This window comes from Acomys russatus, chromosome 11 (genome assembly GCF_903995435.1).
Source record: "Acomys russatus chromosome 11, mAcoRus1.1, whole genome shotgun sequence".
In the NCBI taxonomy this organism is placed as follows: domain Eukaryota; kingdom Metazoa; phylum Chordata; class Mammalia; order Rodentia; family Muridae; genus Acomys; species Acomys russatus.
The window spans coordinates 11037465-11052812 of NC_067147.1; the positions used below are offsets into that span (position 1 = coordinate 11037465).

A 15348-nucleotide genomic window follows, 5' to 3' on the forward strand; every position below is an offset into this window, starting at 1 on the left:
TTGGGTACTACTAGGTGGTTTAAGAAGTCTCAACAATTTGAAATTTAAAACAGGTGGTAATTACGGTTGGGCCAAGGGGTGCTAAATGGTTTTGTAGCTTCCTTTTTAAGAATGGGAGTTATTTAATGCTAGTTCCACAAACATGAAGATAAAAGCTAGCACCATAAACAGAGAAGGGGGAATACCCAACTTCCCCCTTAGTCGCTAGGCTTGTCCTCCCTGTTAATCCTAAGGTACAAGTTTCACAGATGAGACCTCAGCATTTCAGAGTGCAAAGGGATATTGTAAAGTTGAATAGCAAAGAGAAACTTAAGGCTAACCGATTTATCTGCCACGTTAAAAAGCATTGCTTTTTTTTTTTTTAAATAAGCAAACTATTTTCCCCCTTATAGCTGGTTCTGTTTGGAGTTTTAAACCAATTTTTGTTTCTTTACCCTCTAAGTTAAGCTAAAACTGGCGCGTGTGTGTGTGTGTGTGTGTGTGTGTGTGTGTGTTATACAGGGCCCCTAAGGAGAATCAACTCACATCTTGTACATGGGGGAGGAAGGAGGATACACAAATAAACCTGTTTCATAAATAGACCCCAGTACATTTCAAAGTTACTCCCCTACCCCCCAAAAAAATTTTTCCCCCAAAAGAAACAGAAATCAACAGGCTAGGATCTCGGGTTAAAAAAAAATTTTTTTTTAATTTTTAATTAAAGAAATGCTAATTTTTCTGTTTCTTTTTCTTTCTTTCCTTTCTTTTCTTTTCTTTTTCTTTTTTTTTTTTTAAACTAGGCAAGAACCGAAGTTTGAGGTAGACGAGCAGGCGAGCCGTCTGCCCGGGCGCCCGCCGCCCGGCGCGGGGGTGAGCGAGAGAGAGAGCGGAGCGCGTGTGGCCGGCGCCGCTCGGCCTGGAGCTCCCGCGCCCGCGCCCCGCGCCCCGCGCCCGCCGCCGCCGCCGCCGCCGCCCCTGGTGCGATGGCGCAGAAACCCCGTTGACAAGGCACTGCTTTTTCATGACGGTGAGTTTCCCTTTGAGTGTATTATAATTTTGTGATAAAAATTTCAAGGAGAAAAAAAAAACACAACCTCCTTCCTCTGCCTCTTTTTTCCTTCGGGGAGGGGAGAAGCGAGGGAAGAAGGAGAAGGGGGGGGAGGAGAGCTGGAGATAGATCTCCAGCCAGACAGAAAAGAAAGAGGAGCAAATTAAACACCGAGTTGCCAAAACCAGGATATTAGGTTTCAGCCCAGAGAGCTATTGGCTAAGGCTGTGTTTTTTTTTTTTGGGGGGGGGGGTTTGTGGGTGGGTGATGGTGGTGGTGGTGGGTGGATGTTTAATGGACACGGAGAAAAGGGAAATCTAGTGTGGATGCCTCTCCCAGCGCCGCCGGGGCCCTGGGAAGACCAAGTTCAGTGTCTCGGGCGGGGGCGCGGGTGGGCCGGGGGCGGCGGCGGCCGGCCGGGGGGCGCCGCGGCCGCGTTGGGGGCCTGGCGCCTGCCTTTTTTTTTTTTTCCCCTCTCTTCCTTTTTCTTCTCCCCCCCCCCCCCATCTGCGGATGCAAATTTCTGGAGCGGGGAGTGGGAGAGCCCGGGAAAAGGGGGGGGGGGGCGTTGTGGGATTAAAAAAAAAAAAAAAAGGAGGGGAGGTGGCGGCGGCGTGGCGGTTGGCGATGGGGAGGGGAGGGAAGCCTTTTAATGACTCATTGATTGAGCCGCTTTCAAATTAGTTGTGTGCGCCGGGTGTGAGCGAGGGGGTGTGTGTGAGCGAGTGAGTGTGTGTGTATGTGTGTGTGGTGTGGTATGGTGTGTATTCCGCCCCCCGGAGCCGCCCGGGAGCCGCGGAGGAGGGAGCGGGGCTCGGCGGGGCCGCGAGCAGGGGGCGAGGGAGGGCCTGGAGTGACAGCGGCCGAGCAAGAAAAATCAGCTTTCCCAATCTCCTCCCCTCGCTTCTTCACACACCCCCTGGATCCCTTCTCGGTCTCTCCCACTCCCTTCCCCTCCGAGAGCTCTTGGGTGTGAATCGCCTTTTCTTGCTTCTCGGCAAAATGGAGCCCGCGGCGGCGGCGGCGGCGGACCAGGGAGGGAGGCGGCGGGGACGGCCGGGAGCCGGCTACATTTTCACCCAAGCGGCTCCCTCCTGCCCTCAGCAGCTGCGCGCGCGGAGAGGCCGGGGCCCGGGGCCGCGCGGGGACGGACGGACGGACGGACGGCTCCCCGGGCCTCATCCCTGACCTGGGCACCGATCCCAGCCGGCGGCGAGGCCCTGCGGGGGATCCGCGGCCCGGGCCGGGGCGAGCCTCCCCGCGGCACCCTGCGCTCGGCCCGTGGTAGCCCGCGGCCTGGGGGACGGAGGGCTGTGGCGGAGAGTGGGGTTTGGGTTTTGTGATTATTTTTTGTTTGTTTGTTTTTGTCCTGGTCTTTCCCTTTTTTTCCCCTTCGCGGGGCCTCCCTTCCCGAGTCGCCCCGAAAGCGGCTTCTCGGGGTGGGGGCGGCGGGCTGGAGGGCGCTAAGATGGCGCTGGGCCTGGCCTGTAGCCAGGGCTGGTGGCGCAGTTGCTCGGCGGCCGCCATCTTCCCTCGCGGCCCGGGCGGCGCCCAGTGTGGAAGCCCGGCCCGACCCGGCCCGCCGCCACCATTGCCGCCGAAGCCGAGGAGCCCCGGAGCCACGCTCGGGCCGCCGGGTCCCTGTGCACGGAGCTGAGGCCGCGAAGACCCGGGCGACCGCTACGACCCCAGACCCTAAAGGCTGGCCCGCCGGGTCGGGGCGCAAAGGGGGCGGCAGCGGCTGCTTGCTCTCGATTGTCACGGGCAGAAAGTAGTGGGGTTCGGTCGGGTCCCTCGGTGGATGGGCTCCCTCCCGGTCGCCCCGCATCCCCATGCGTTTTCTCCTTTGGTCTCGGGGTAAAGTCCTTCAGGTCGGACTGAGGGCAGGATTTTGGGGGCGTGGGGGGCACCCTTTACATGGTCCCCTTGATTATTGAGGTTAGAGTCCCGGCTTTTTACAAAGCCAAGGACAGGGTCGCTTCTCCTCATTCTCTTCTCCGTCCGTTTGTATCTGGTGGGTTGTGTTGTAAAACAGCCCGGAAAAGACCTGCCTCTATAGTCATCACAGTATGTGGATCGTGACGGTTGCAAGTGATTTCTGCTTTAAGCCTTCATAGTACTTCAAGAATAAGATTTTCTTAAAACTTTGATGTGAAGAAATTAAAATAAGCTTCCAAATGCAGTTTTCACTGTAAAAAAAAAACAAAACAAAACAGGCAAGTTTCCTCTTAAGGATAAATACTAAAGCTGTGTAGAGCTCTTAAAATGTGACAGGAGAGAAGTCCAGAAAGCACAGACAGGAAGGCCTTCGGAGATGGAAATAGTTAATTTTCTAGTAGGTAAAGGAAACATAGTGACATTGGTGCTCTGTGTGTGTGTGTGAATACAATAGGGGGCTAGTGGGTGTCAGGGGCAGGCCTGCCACACTTTGAACACTTCCATCCCAGGAACCGGTGCTGCTTTAAGTACTTCGGTTTATTCCGTCATTCAGAAATACTATTTTATTAATCCAGTTGTTCAGGGTCACACACCATTTTAGGCAGCAAAAAATGGCATCCCTCCAGAAGCAACACGTCTCTCATTTCTGAATCTGAGCATCAGAGTTAACTGGGGGATGATTGCAAATACACATCAGCCATCTCCGTAATTCGCGCCATATTGGCCGTGTTCGGTTTTAACATGGCGCTTCCCCTCCAGAACTGAAATTCTGGCCTCTGTTCATCAGGGACAAGCCTGAGGAAGAGACTGCTGCTTGAGAGCCCTAAGGGAGAGAGCCTAGTACAGTGTAGAAAGGGGACTAGCGAGTACCGTTGCTGGGCGTCATGGGGGTGGGGCATTAGGACATCAGAGTTTAAGTCCACATTATTTTGGTGACTGCTCATTGGTCCCCCCCCCCTTTCTTCTGCCATTTATTGTCATTGAAAACATTTCCTTGCGTAAAGTCGAGCTAGTCCCGAGAGTTTGAAATCTAAGCGCTGAGCTCCCTTTCCAGCATGTGGGTCCTGGAGATGGAGCTCACGTCATTAGGCTTTCCCCCAGCCATCTCCACGGCCCTGTTACTGAAGGGCTTAGGGCAGAAGCCCCGCCCCTGGCGGTCCCAGCAGGCTAGGCTCTGCCACACTGGTCTCAGTACACCAATAAGAAGGGGTAACTGGAAAAGCTTAATCGCTATAGCCACACTGGGAGTAGGGACTGAATAAGGGGCTCCTGACTGCAAGCGCCTCATGCAGGTGCTGACATTTCTCACTGAGGTCCCTCCCCAGCTGGTTTTGAGCTTAAACAGGAAGAACTGGGTAAGGAAGGCAAGAGGTGCGGGTGGAATGAAGGTGGCCCTGTTCAGGTTTGTCTGGTTCAGCGGAAGCAAGTTGCTCCTGCTCCAGGTGGCCAGCTCAGCACTACAGTCACGGGTTGGGCAGTCCTGCAGGCTCAGGCCACTGATGTGTATCAGGCAGTCCTGTTTGTTCCTAGAATTCAAGGTGACTCACTAGGCAAGATTAAGAAGGAAACAGGCAGAGAGAAACCCCCAGAGTTAGGCCAGGAACTGCCCTCCTTCAAGGCCAGCCAGGCCAAGTAGGCAAGACAGTTGTACAGCTTAAAAAATAGAAGACTTAGCCAGGCCTGGAGGTGCACGCCTGTAATCCCAGCACTCAGGAGGCAGGGTGATCACTGTGACTTAGAGGCCAGCCTGGTCTACAAAGCAAGTCCAGGACAGCCAAGGTTGCACAGAGAAACCCTGTCTCAGAAAGAGGGAAAACACACACACACACACATACATGCACACAAAAAGTCAAAAATACAAATTTGTTCCAAAGTGATTGTAGTCTTAGACAAAAATCTGAAAGTTTAAAAATAATGTTTCTCTAAATTAGCTTATAGGGACAGAGTAACTCTAAAGTATTGAGTGGAATTTAAAACAAGACGTCTGAACTCATGGTCTTTACAGGCAGTGGGAGGAAACAAGTAATTACAGATGGAATTGGGAATGGCCGTCTTGGCTGGTAGAGTTTCTTGGACAAGATGTGAGCTGAGACTTGAGCTTGTGTTAGCCATCTCAAAAGCTGCCACTCCAAGCCTGTATAGAGCGCAGACTGGGAGGGGGAGGAAGAGAATGTTGCAGAGCTTCTCTGGGATGGCTTTTGATTAGGCCAGTTAGGGAGTGTGTAGATTTTTGTCCTATAACAGTGAAAAGCCATTGTAGGATCTGAGCAGGCGATGGTAGGGCAGCGTGGGAGTTTGGAAACTCAGGGCTTCCTGCATACAGAGAAGCACTCCTCTGCTGAGCTTGTTTTTTTGTTTGTTTGTTTTTGTTGTTTTGAAACAAAATCTCACAGTATTGCTATAATTGCTTGGATGATCTCAAGCTTCTGCATTCATGAGATCCTCCTGCCTTAGCTTTCTGAGTCCTTGGAGTACAGGTGCAAAGAGCCTTATACTTTTTACAGCCATCACTGGCTGCTTTGTGTAAGGTAGGATTAGAAAGGTTTGCACAATAGGCTGGCTCTGCAAGACAGGATGGAATCTTAAGAATGCCCGGACAGGGCTGGGCGTGGTGGTACACGCCTTTAATCCCAGCACTCGGGAGACAGAGGCAGGTGGATCGCTATGAGTTCAAGGCCAGCCTGGTCTACAAAGCGAGTCCAGGACAGTCAAGGCTAGCTAACAGAGAAAACTTGTCTCGAAACAGACACACACACACAAAGAACGCCTGCATCAACTGGGTATGGTAGCACATGCCTTTAATCCCAGCACTCGGGAGACTGAGGCCGGTCACTGAGTTCAAGGCCAGCCTGGTCTACAAAATGAGTCCAGAAAGCCAGAGCTACACAGAGAAACCCTGTCTCCAACCCCCACCCCACCCCCAAAAAAGGAATACCTTCACATTTGTGGGCTAAGTCTTGCATGGTGCCACATACCATTTGGAGAAGACTAGATGGGCACTGTGGTCAGGGGAATGCCTGTGGAGCTGCCAGGCCTGAAGTTAGCCTGTTAGAAGTCACTAGCTTGTGGATGGTGCTAAGACCAGCCAGAATCATGTGTGATCACAGAAGCATCTAAGAACAAGTGTGAAACCTTGAGGGAAAGGACAATAGTTTATCTCCTGCAAATGCTGCTGACAAGTTGACACCATGGCTGAGCACCCTGACCAGTGGCTTTGCAGGGTGCAGTGTGCTGCAGTGAGAGTCCAGCAGTGCTTAGAAAAGATGGGGGTGTAAGTGGTGGGCAGTAGAATAACCTTCCCGTTTTGTGTTCGTGATGAGAACACGTGTGCCATGGTGTGTGTGTGTGTAGAGGGCAAAGTCAGTTTTCTTTCCACCTTTAGTGTGTTTCTGGGGATCAAGGCCAAGGCTTGGGCAGCAAACGCTTTACTTCCTGAGCCAGTTTGCCAACCCAGAAGTTCACTTCCACACAAGCTGAGAGTATCTACCAGAGGCTAGGCCGTTAAGAACAAGGCTTATGGAGGTGAGGAGAGCAAATGTGAGCACAGGTTAAAGGGAGCTAAGTGAGCGAGGAGGACGGGGGCTGCCTCTTGTGTTCTCAGGGGTTTCTGTGAAAGCAAAGCCCTCAACTAGAGGAAGAATGGGCGGTTACTAGTTTCAGAAGGAAGTCTGTTCTGCAATTGGGACCTAAACTAGCATTGCTGGTGTGTTGACGTCATGACTGAAGCCTGGCAGGAGACTCTTGACTAGAGCACTACAGTGCTTTCTCCTGCCCCACGTTTTACCTTCTGATCTTTGCACTGTTGCATCGGAGAAGGGAGGGGTGTTGAGGGAAAAAAATATCTAAAGGATGCCAGTAGAAATGTATAGAATTCCTTAACTTTTTGTTTCTTCGAGTTAGTGGTTCCATTTTCTTCAGGTTCCTGTCCCCTGAAGTGGCTACAGAATAACAGTAGAGGGATTTTTTTTTTTAATGAGATAAATGTATTCAAAATAGATTTCTGCAGTACTGGCTAAGATGATCCAGGGTCATTTGTTAGGGATGAAGGTAGAAAGGACACATTTGTGGAAAGTACCCTAGATGGATAGAAATAGTGGGTAAAAGAAACAGCCACTGAGATGCCCCCTGTTGAACAAGCAGAGCTCTCCAGGAGTGCTGAGTGGAGAAGTGGGCAGTGTCCAGGGGCGGGGCAGAAAAGACGCCTTAAAGGGAAGCCGGTGGTGGGATTCTGTCTGTGGTGCCTGGGCTGCTGGGAGCTGGAGCCCAGGGGGAGGCTGTGCTGGCCTGTGAGCATTTGTAGTGCCCACCAGGTTCTTAGGAAAGGTGGGAGAAGCGGGTCCCCGGGCTTGGAGGAGCAGCTGGCACATCACTAGTCTCTGCCTTCCATTCAGGAAAACCCCTGACATCTCCCTACATCCCCCTTAGTCCTAACCAAAGTTTTAAAAAGTCGTGACTTGTTTACCTCTCAATTTCTTAATAAAGTTGTAAGTTGAACACTTCCTGTTCTTGTGGCTTCTTTGGCTCACTGGCAGCAAGCACACTCAACATTGCATTAGCAGAATCAAAGGCCAGATGTCAGGCGAGGTGTTGCCTCTCAAAGTGGCTTCTGTACCAATCCAACTTCTCTGAATCATCAGGAATCCAACATCCTTCCTGGCTAGAATGTAAACATTTCATACAGAAGAAATGGGGAGCCCAGGAAACCTGTTAGACTGTATCCTACCTCGCACCCTGATGGCTAGCTAGTAGATGCTAACGTTGCTATGGTGGCACACACCTTTAGTCCCAACTCTCCAGGGGCAGAAGCAGGAAAATTTGTGAGCTTGAGGCTAGTACGGTCTATACTGGGTCAAGGCCAGACAAGGCTACATGCTCAGACCCTGTCTCAAAAATAAATCCATAGCTAAAGTTTCACAAGAACTCAGGTTCTATCCCCCATCTTTGCATTAGGAAGGAACAAGTGATTTGTCTGAGGTCCACTGCCAAGAGAACTAAGAATTTGGGGGTCTTATGAAAACTAACCTAAGCCAGCTCAATGGCACTTTGCTGTAGCACGGGCTGACAAGACCCAGGGACCAAGCTGCTTAGGAGGATGAAGTAGGAGGGTCACTTGAGTCTAAGAAGTTTAGGACAGGCTGCTGAGAAGAGGTGGTTCAGTGGTAAGCCCAGCTGAGGTGAACCTGACACCTGCATATGCCAGGCTGGAGAGAGAGAACAGGCCCCAGCCTCTACACAAGGGCTATAATAGATTCCTGTAATAGTAATGGCTCGCTTTGTATCCAGTGCCCCAGGAGGGTAGATTCTCAGCAGTAAGGTGATTTGTTTCTGAGACGTCTCTTTACTGGCCTGAGCCGACACACCCATTATATATGGTGCTGGGAAAAAGCCCAGGGCCGCGCCAGTCACACATTCACTCCCAACCTGTTTTGTTTTGAGACAGGGCTCACTATGTAGCTCTGGCTGGCCTAGAACCTCATTTCAAAGCAGAGACTGGGCTCAAACTCACAATGGTCCTCCTGCCTCAGCATCACGAATGCTGGGATTGCATTTGTGCCTGATTAAAAGTCAATTTTTTTTTTGTTTTTTTGTTTTTGTTTTCAAGACAGGGTTTCTCTGTGTAGCCTTGGCTGTCCTAGACTGGCTTTGTAGACCAGCCTAGTCTCAAACTCACAGCGATCTGCCTGCCTCTGCCTCCCGAGTGCTGGGATTAAAGGCGTGCGCCACCACGCCTGGTAAAAGTCAATTTTGTTTTTGTGGTTTTGCTTTTTTAAAGAGATTTTATTTTTACTGTTTTTTTGTCTATTATTATTTTTTCAATTTTTATGTGGATTGGTGTTTTGCCTACATGTATGTTTGTGTGGAGGTATCAGAGCCTCTGCAACAGGAGTTACAGACGCCTGTGAGCTGCCATGTGGGTGCTGGGAATTGAACCCAGGACCTATGGAAGAGCAACCAGTGCTCTTAACCCCCGAGTCATCAGTCTAGCCCCAGTTAATGTGTCTAGATGGTTTGCCTGCATTTGTGTATGTGGGCTACAGTATACAGTGCCCTCGGAGGCCAGAAGAGGGTGTCAGAGATTCTTTGGAACTGCACTTAAAGGCATTTGTGAAAGGCCATGTGGATGCTGGGAATCAAACCTGCATCCTCTGTAAGAGCAGTCAGTGCTCCTCACTGCAGCCTGGTTTTGTGGGTTTGATTTGAAATTACTTTCAGTTTTGTTTTTTCAAGACAAGGTTGTTCTATGTAGCGCTTGCTGTCCTGGAACTTGCTCTGTAGACCAGGCTGGCTCAAACTCAAGAGATCTACCTGCTTCTGCCTTTGTCTCTGCCAGGATTAAAGGCATGCACCACCACCACCCCACCTTACTTTCAACTTTCAGCTTTTAATATAAACAAAGCAAACCATATTTATATTTTCTTCAGACTCTGAGATTTCCTAGAAATGCAAATATGTGTACTTAGAAACAGGCTAATTAATTCTTACTCAGGGTTATATTCTGATTCCTCAGATCTGTGAACATTTAACGTTAGAAATTGTGGCAGTCTAACCTGGGTTCCTCTAGGTGAGATCACACATGAGGGGAAAAAAAGCTTTCCACTGGGATGTGTTTAGAGCTGTGTCTACTTTTTATTGCCCGCCCGTCCGTCCTTCCTTCCTTCCTTCCTTCCTTCCTTTCTTTTCTTCACTTCAGAGTCTGCCTCGAATTATTGGCAGATCCAGCTTCTAGCTCCAAGTGCTGGGATTACAAACATTCACCACCATACCTGCCTTTCCATGTAGCTTTTTAAAAACAGCTGTTTTACCGCAGAGGTCTGCTTTTCTTTACAAGCAGAACCTTTGGCCAAGTGTGATGGCACACACCTGTAATCCCAGCACTCAGGAGGCAGAGGTAGTCACTTGTGAGTTCGAGGCCAGTCTGATCTATATGACAAGTTCCAGAACAACCAGGACTACATAAACCCCCATCTAAAACAACAAACAAACTCAGCCAGTCAAGACTTTCTGTGTCACATAAAGTACACAGGATTCATTTTCTGTCGCAGCACACACGATGTACACGAGACACGATAACCCCGAATGAGAAGAGAATTGTACCAAGAAAAATGGGGTGACCATACCGTTTGAAAAAAAGATGCTTGCCGGGCATGGTGGCGCACGCCTTAAATCTCAGCACTCAGGAGGCAGAGGCAGGTGGATCTCTCTGTGAGTTCGAGGCCAGCCTGGTCTACAAAGTGAGTCCAGGACAGCCAAGGCTACACAGAGAAACCCTGTCTTGAAAAACCAAAAAAAAAAGAAAAATGAAAAAGAAAAAGAGAAGTTTAGCTGAATGTAAAATTGCAAGATAGTGTCACATACCTTAATGCATCATTACTTAAAATATGCTTGCCTTGGTGGGGGGGCGCGGGGGAGATGGCTTGGTAAATAAGCTGCTTGCTGTGCAGTTGGACCAGTTAGAGTTCAGATCCCCAGAACCCAAGTGACTGCTGGGTGGGCACAGTGGCCCGCCCACCTGTAATTCTAGTTATTGGAAGGTGGCGATGGGCCTCAAAGTAGGCTGGCTAGCTAGCCTACCACGTTAGAGAGCTCAGATGAGACCCTTCCCCAAAGAATAAGGTGCAGAGTAGAAAGACTCCAGTGTCAAATTTCCACATGCATACACATGCGCACGGTCATGTGCACAGACACGTTTGAACACCAGTTACATGTGCGTAGTGCACATAGAACACATGCAAAAAGCAACAAGCTTATCCTTGCTGTGAGACACTTGATAAACACAGTCAGCTTGTCCACGTCCACCCTAAGGATTCAGCTGACTGCGGGTGGGAAATATTCAGAGAAACCCAGGCTCATCATCTTGTAAACAATACAGCGTCCCAGCTGCTACATAGCAGTTACACTGTGTCTGAAGTGTAAGTTGTCTGGAGTGATTTGAAGATGTACAGTAAGGGACTGAGGGTGAGTGGGCAGAGCTTTCACAGTGTGCACACTGCTCTGGGTTCAGCCAAGGACAGCGTAAACCAGATGTGGTGCTGCACACCTGCTGTGTTAGCAGAGCGTCAAGGGCATCCCCACCATGACGATGAATTAGAAATTTTCTTTTTTCTTTTCTTTTTTTTTTTTTTTTTTTTTTTTTTTTTGAGACAGAGTTTCTCTGTGTATCCCTGGCTGTCCTGGACTTGCTTTGTAGACCAGGCTAGCCTTGAACTCACAGCGATCCATCTGCCTCTGCCTCCCGAGTGCTGGGATTAAAGGCGTGCGCCACTGCGCCTGGCTTGGATATTCTATATATTCATCTTCAAGGTATTTTCCATCCATGTCAGGCATAGTGTGTCATGTCTTTTAACCTCAGCAATTGGGAGGCAGATATGGAAGGATGTCTGTGAATTCAAGGCCAACCTGTTCTACGTAATGAGACCCTGGGAAACAACAACAACAAAACCAACTTTCTATCCTTTTAATTTTAAATAACCTAACCTTTCTCCCATTATTCTGTGGATTGGCTCTCCTGGTTGGTTGGTTTGGTACCAGGGATCAAACCATGCCAAGGGAAGCGTTGTGCCACCAAGCCACACCTCCAGTCCTATCAGACATTAATTTGAGTGTGTGGGTGTGTGGGTACAATTTGAGAGTAAAGGTCAGAGGACAACTTATGAGAGTTGGATCTCCGACCATTTGGTTCCTAGGGATCGAACTCAAGTTGTCAGGCTTGGAGGCGAGTGGCCCCTCCCCTGCCATCCATCTTGTGAGCCCCCCCCCAATTCATTATGCTAATTAATACGGAGCACTTGGAGAGAGCATTGGGGCAGGTGACGTAGCTGGGAGGAATGCCTCAGTGATATGTGGCTAAGGGGCAAAGAGAAAAAGCCTTCACTAGGGTGGCGTGGAGCATCCACTCAGTCAGTCAGTCAACAAACCTCTGTGGACTTTCAGGGTGATTCCATGAATCACTCACCTACATCTTACTCTCATGGGGAAGTAGAGGAACTTGAGGAAACTACGTGGTGAGCAGTGCGGGTAGAGGATGGTCGTGGTAGGTCGGAAGAGACTTGGACTAAGTCGAGGGCAAGCCTGCAGCTCCGGGGAGGGGTGCAAAGCAAACAGTATAGAGTATAAGGCTGAGTGCAGAGCATGTCTGGCGAGCCCAGGCTTGGCAGCTTCATGAATGCTGGGAAAAGGAGACACAAAGAATCTGTGAGGTCATCACAGACAACTAAGTTCAACATGAAACGGGGAGTTTGGCTTTTACAGGAAAGGGAATGGGGTTTCTTTCCTTTTTTTTTTTTTTTTGAGACAGGGTTTCTTGACTGTACTGGACTCGATTTGCAGACCAGACTTGCCTCGAACTCACAGAGATTTACCTGCCTCTGCCTCTGCCTCCCAAGTGCTGGGATTAAAGGCATGCGCCACCACACCTGGCAGTGGCGAGGAGGGGAGGTTGTTTTAACTTTTTTTTTTTTTTAACTTTTATTGAATGTCTATGATTTACACGTCATGCACCAAAATCCCTCTCCTCCCCCCAGTAAAATAAAACAAACGGTCTTGTCACAGAAGCTGTAGTATAGAAGCCTTTTGTTCACATATGTTTACTTTATTTATTATGTATACAGTATTCTGCCTGCATGTACACTTGCAGGCCAGAAGAGGGCATCAGATCTCATTGTAGATGGTTGTGAGCCACCATGTGGTTGCTGGGAATTGAACTCAGGACCTCTGGAAGAGCAGTCAGTGTTCTTAACCACTGGGCCATCTCTCCAGCCCCACATATGTTTACTTTCAAATGTTCATTGCTACGAGTCCATGGATCTGGTTGGAGGCCTACACTATTGTTACCGGATCCTCACTGGGATGCTGTTGGATGTCCCGTTGTTGCTGTGTGTCAAGGAGATTCTTAATCTTTGAATCTGCAGGTCCGGCCCTTCATGTGTTCCAGCAGGTCATGCATGGGGTAGATGATGGGGTGTGGTCCACTCAGAGCCCCGAATCAGGGCCTGCTCCAAAGGGGTACTCTTTTTATTTTTTTAAAGATTTGTTTATTATTATGCATACAATATTCTGTGTGCATGTACACCTGCATGCCAGAAGAGGGCATCAGCTCCCACGATGGATGGTTGTGAGCCACCATGTGGTTGCTGGGAATTGAACTCAGGACCTCTGGAAGAGCAGTCAGTGAGCTTAACCTCTGAGCCATTTCTCCAGCCCCCTTCAGGGGTACTCTTAAGGTAGAGGACAGATTTTAAGAGGGAAAGGATGAAGGCAGAGGGATCTTTGTCTATTTTCACCTAAGAGATGAAATAGCTTTCCAGGAGATGTGTCAGTGGTGGTAGCTCGTTAGTGTACAGCGGTTCTCCCTGGAAGCACTAGCCAGGAACATTTGCAGAGGGGAGCCCTGCGTAATGGCGCGGGAAGAGGGATTTAGATGGGAAAGCCAGAGTGAGGTAGAGATTGCCTGAAGCGGCAGGCAGTGAGAAGGGAAAGATGTGTGGGAGAGAGGGCTGGGAAGGCCCCCGAGTAAGGATCTGTTCTGAAACATGAGGCCCAAATATTAGAAGCTTTTACTCGCACATCACAAAATCAAGGTTTTCAAGTGAGACAGTCAATTGGAGGGAAATGTAACAAAATCACTGTAGTGGAGCTGGAGAGCTGGCTTAGCGGTTAAGAGCACTGACTGCTCTTCCAGAGGTCTTGAGTTCAATTCCCAACAACCACATGGTGGCTCACAACCATCTATAATGAGATCTGGTGCCCTCTTCTGGCACTTGAATTCATGCAGGCAGAGCACTGTATACATAATAAATTTTTTTTTTTTTTTTTTTTTAATCACTGTAGCTAGCCTGTCTCAAAACCCTATCTCAAAAAAAACAAAAACAAAGCCGGGCGTGGTGGCGCACGCCTTTAATCCCAGCACTCGGGAGGCAGAGGCAGGCGGATCGCTGTGAGTTCGAGGCCAGCCTGGTCTACAAAGTGAGTCCAGGATGGCCAAGGCTACACAGAGAAACCCTGTCTCAAAAAAAACCAAAAACAAACAAACAAACAAAAAATCACTATAGCTACCAGCATTGGGAACCGACAGATCTCAGTTCACCATGCCTTCTTCCCCGACCCTGGGAGCTCTCTGAAGGAATGTGCCTCAGGGTTTTCACTCTTATAATACTTTCCGAGCTTTCTGCAGCATGGCATGTAAGATGGGAAACACTGCAGATTTCAACTACGTCCCTCACTGAAAAATTAAATTCACGCCTGATGAGATGACAAAGCACTTGCTGTGTGAGCCGGAGGACCGGACTTTGGGTCCCCAGCCCCCAAATAAAGGCCAGGTGGGCTGGCAGCTGCCTGTAATCCCAGCACTCCAGATCCAGAGATGGAGTCAGCAGGTAAGCTGGCTAGGTAGTCCAGGTGGATGGCAAACTCGGGGTCCAATTGAGAGGCCCTGCCTCAATAAATATAAGTGGATATCAATCAAGGAAGACATCTGGTAACCACCTCAGACCTCCACACTTGTGCATAAGCTTCCACACACACGTGTACTCAGACACGTGAGCCCAGCCATACACACACGCCATACACAGCACACAAAGAGCAGAAAATCAAGTTCAGGGCTGGAGATACACCCAGGGCTCTCCTAGTAATTCCTGTAGCTGCTCTTTGCTATTTTGTGGGTTCTTCTTTTTCTCTACCTTTAGCCTACCTCCACCCCCGTTTTACCCCCTAACAATAGATAGGTGACAAGGATGGAGGGGAGAGAGGAAATAGGAAAATCCTTGAATCTAATTTCTTTCCTATTGTTTCTTCTTTGACCGCGGCTATTAGCAAAATGCTACCACCCTCCCTAAATGACTAACAACCACAGACCCTGCCTCTCAGGGTCCTAGCATGTATATACCCTCTGAAAAGTTCCCAGAATTCCAAAGTCTATCTGCAGCAGGCAAACTACGCTTCTACTAGAGCATGAGGCAAATCATAGTCAGCTGCTGCCAACAGTCCGAAGTAGCCCCACATGCCCACACCTGGGATAAAAACAATAAGACAGACGTGGGGGGGGGGGGTTGGTGGGTTTTTTGTTTTGTTTTGGTTTGATTTGGTTTGGTTTGGTTTTCAAGGCAGGGTTTGTAGACCAGGCTGGCTTCACACTCACAGAGATCTGCCTGCTTCTGCCTCCCTAAATGTTGGGATTACAGGCGTGTACCACTGTGCCCAGCTCATCAATATTTTCCTAACCCAAGTTCTCTGAAAGTTTTTATACCTAAATTCTAATGTAGTGGCCAATAGTTACACATGGCTATTAGCACTGAGATGTGGTTGACACCACTTACCATACAAGGGCTGGAGAGATGGCTTAGAGGTTAAGAGCACTGTCTGCTCTTCCAGAGATCCTGAGTTCAATT

General features: G+C 49.3%; 1 protein-coding gene across 1 annotated transcript in view; it reads left to right on the forward strand.

Annotated features, from left to right (window-relative positions):
• Window positions 1-929: 929 nt before the first annotated feature.
• Bicral (BICRA like chromatin remodeling complex associated protein) overlaps window positions 930-15348 on the forward strand; it is a 62195-nt gene continuing 47776 nt past the window's right edge. Inside the window, exon 1 of the mRNA XM_051152856.1 lies at window positions 930-1006. The gene's annotated coding sequence lies outside the window, so the exon portion shown is untranslated. The remainder of the gene's footprint in view (window positions 1007-15348) is intronic.